The following is a 4,080-nucleotide window of genomic DNA, read 5'->3' on the forward strand; positions in this document are numbered from 1 at the left end:
TCATTATCACTACTGTAGATGACAGAGGGTGATCGCAGGTCATAGGGTGATCCCATGTCCCCATTTGCCTGGAATGGTTGGGATTCATACCTGTTGTCTGGGTATAATTATTAATAGTGTCATTATCATGAGTGTTCCAATTTGGATTTTAAGTTGTCACCATACGTATGGAAGCTAAACTAAAGAAAACTTTGCCGGAGGTCATAAAGCTAATCAGCAGTTCAGCCGGGATGGGACCCAAATCACAATCTCCTCCCAGAACGACGCCTCACGCCCCTCCCAGGATGCCTCACGCCCCTCCCAGGATGCCTCACGCCCCTCCCAGGATGCCTCACGCTCCTCCCAGGATGCCTCACGCCCCTCCCAGGATGCCTCACGCCCCTCCCAGGATGCCTCACGCTCCTCCCAGGATGCCTCACTTTCTACTCTCTCTCCACCTGGTCAGAAGGGTAGTGAGTGTGAGCCTGTGTGCTGGGCTCCTAAACTCCTGCTAGGCCTTGAGAGACAGACGAAGTCACTTCGCTCTCTGGGAATCTGTCCCAGCTATCGGGTGCAGCAGAACCCGGAGAGGTTTCCAAAGCCTCAGATTTTGGTTCATGGGTGGCAGAGCTGAGATGGAGGTTGAAGTTTTACCTTGAAGTAAAGAAGTAAGAAGTAAGACATGGGATCTTTTCTCGGGGTGCTCTGTGGTTTTGCCCCTCAGGCCTCAGAATCCTGGCTGTGGAAATGTGAACTTCCTGCGGGGTGGAGGGCACACGGGCTCCTTCTTCCTGATCTCTGTAAGGGTGTGTATGGAGTGTGGAGTGTGGCAGGTGGATCTGGGAGTTAGTGCTGGAGCGGGGACGTGGGAGCTAGTGCTTTTCTTGCTGACGGGCTTGGGACTTGGGGCCTGGGAGCAGGATTTGGGGAGAGAAGAACAGCATTAGCTGCAGGTGCTATATTCTGGCAATAACTGCCCCAATGAACTTGGACTTGGTGTTGGGATAACAACTTTGAGGCAAAAGGCCACCCCCAAAAGGCTCTTGGTATCCTTATTCCTCCCAGGCCACCCATAGGCACTGAATTGCTGACAGGCTTCTGGCTCTATCAGGGCTAATGGCCACAGACTCCGGAGGCCTGGGATGCTGTCCCACTGGACCCAAGCCCTGAAGCTTTGCTGGGAATTTGCCATATCCAGTCCAAGGATTTTGCAGGAAACACAGGTGAGGGGCACTGCAGGGCACCTCCCCCAAGAGGCACACTGCTGGTCGGGGATGGAAGACCAACATATTCTCAAACACACATGGAGACACATCCCATATATAACACATTCACAATATCCACCTAATCCATGCACACCCACACACATACTAAACACAGGCCCATCTGGATACCTCACACATACTCATCCGTATCTATGTATCTGTACACACCTAAATGTGCATGTGTACAAGCACACACAATCACGCACACTTCATACACACACATGCTTACAAATAAATATGCATAGCAGATATTCACATGTGTGTGCATGTCCGCTGGCCAGTCCTGCAGGAATGGGGACTGGCCCTCTGCCGTGACAGAGGGAAAGTGCAGAGCTCTGAGAATGGAAGCTGTGAATAGAGAGCACCCTAGTTCTTAAGGAGTCAAGGCTCAGGAATACAGGAGAAGAAAGAGCCGGTGGTGCTTGGAGCATAAGTGCAGTAGTTGAGGTGAGGAGATAGCATGACCAAGGCACCCTCAACAGTCTTCACTCCATTGTCCACACCCCCATTGTCCCAAGGGATGAACTTCTTTTTGCCCCTTCTGCCCCTTCCCCTTTTCTTCCTGACTCATCGGGAGAAAGAGAACAGATTACCTACAAAAAGAAACACAAATAAAATTGGCAGCAGACTTCTCCCTGGAAACAACGGATACAAGAAGATAGTGAAATCATATTTAAATAATCATAGAGTGGTCTCTATTGAATTGTGTTGGAGGAAATTAGCAGAAGGTGCTGTCTCTAGTATTGAGTTGAAAAGTTGGAGAGAAAAATTCTTCAGTGACCCTCTTAGAGGACACTTCCCATCAGGATCATGTGGGGCAAAGACCTTTGAAAACCTAAGTGGGGGCGCCTGGGTGGCTCAGTTGGTTAAGCCTCCAACATTGGCTCAGGTCAGGTCTCACGTTTGTGGGTTTGAGTCCCACGTCAGGTTCTGTGCTGACCGCTAGTTCAGAGCCTGGAGCCTGCTTCTGGTTCTGGGTCTCCTTCTCTCTCTGACCCTCCCCCTCTCTGTAGCAAAAATAAATAAAACATATAAAAAAATAACAAAAAAAAAAGGAAAAAAGAAAACCTAAGTGGAGCATTAGGACCAGCCTCCTTGGGCAGGTGGTACTAGATGTAACAGGATTCGAGTTAGCAAAAGTGAAGAAAGCCTGTTTGGCGGGGAACTCCAAGGCAAAGGTCCAGAGGCCAAGCAAAGCTGGTATATTTGGCAACTACTTGGACCTTTCAAATGTTCCGGAAGGTGCTTCTGCGTCATCTTGCCTGAGAACAGTTGCTCAGGACCTACTTGCTGCAGGTAGCCCTGGGTTTGCTCAGGAAAGATCCTCTTGCTCCTGGCCCACATGGCTGTCACTCAAGTGTAGCTAGATTGGTGCACCTTTGGGCTCACGAGGCTGTGCTATGGTTTGGTGCATTCTTCTAACCTTATTCCAAGGTCCGAGGTCAGTCTGTGGTTCAGGGTCAGGGTCAATATTGTAGGTAGGGTCAGGATTAGTCTTTGGACAGGGTCAGCTGTGTGGCCAGTGTCAGAGGCTGGTCTTGGCTAGGGTTGGAATCAGTCTGAGTCAGGGTTGGTCTGTGGCCAGAGTTGTGGTCAGTCTGAGGTCACACTGATGTGACCAGAATTAGGGCTGAGTGTGACTGGGAAACAGTTTATCTACAATGTAACTGATGTGGATGAGACTGTGACCGCACAAAGCCCTAACTGATGAAAGGTTGCCCAGTCCCTCCTCCGGTGGAGACCCATGCAATGTCTTGACATTTGCAACTCTGAGTTCTGAGCACCTTGCTGAGGCCTGGGGTTAGGGGAGCAGCCGATCTGCCAGGCCATGTGTCCCTATAACTGGAAGGCCCAAGCTCACAACTGACGGGACTCTTGCACATGGCTGAAGTCTGGGGGGTCCTATGGGAGCCATGGCAGATGGAAGCCCTGACCGGAGCTTGGCATCTGGAGGCCAGGGTTTGGCATGGAATGTGGCCCATGGGAGGGGCTCTTCAGATGTGCATGGCTGTGTGTGGGCCTTCAGCATGGCTGGGTGGCAACCCTCATCCCATCCAGGCCCATTCTTCAACCCCTAAAACAACCAGTGGCCCTCTGCAATGCTGTTCCTCTGCCCAAGAGAAAAGGCAGCCTTTGGGACATTTACTTGTGGAACCATGCAGTGAGGGAGCCAGACAGCCACATGGAGAGGTCACATGTAGGTGATCTCACCAATGGGTCCAGCAGAAGTCCCAGCTGAAAGCTGCCACCCACCACCAGACAGGTGAGTGAGCAGGACTTCAGGCCAGGTCTTCCCCTGGTGACTCACTCCCAGCCTCAAGCCACCTCGTAGGGCACTGGACAGAGCAGAGATCATCTGTCCCTACTGAGTGCTGCTCGAAGTGTGGATTTGTGAGGGAAATAAATGACAGTTGATATTTTGAGCCAGGGGCTAGAAAACTTCCTCTGTGAAGGACAAGATAGTGAATATTTTGGGCTCTGTGGGCCCTTAGTCTCTGTTCTGACTATTCAACTCTGTTGTCCCAAAGAAGCAGCCACAGGCAGCACATAAATGAACAGGCGTGGCTGTGTTCCAATAAAACTTCATGTACACCAAAATTTGAATTTCATGTAATTTAAACATGTCACGAAATAGTATTCTTTTGATATTTTTTGCAACTCTTTAAAACCCCAAGAGACCGTTCTAAGCCTGTGTGCTGTACAAAACCACAAAGCGGGCCCATAGTGTGCTGACCCCTGTTTTAAGCCGTTAGGCTTGAGGTGGTGTGTTACGCAGCAATAGACAATGGGGACAACAGCCCAGCCATGTAGGTGATTTTGTGAAATTTATGTGAAA

This window comes from Suricata suricatta, chromosome 4, assembly GCF_006229205.1.
Source record: "Suricata suricatta isolate VVHF042 chromosome 4, meerkat_22Aug2017_6uvM2_HiC, whole genome shotgun sequence".
Lineage (NCBI taxonomy): Eukaryota > Metazoa > Chordata > Mammalia > Carnivora > Herpestidae > Suricata > Suricata suricatta.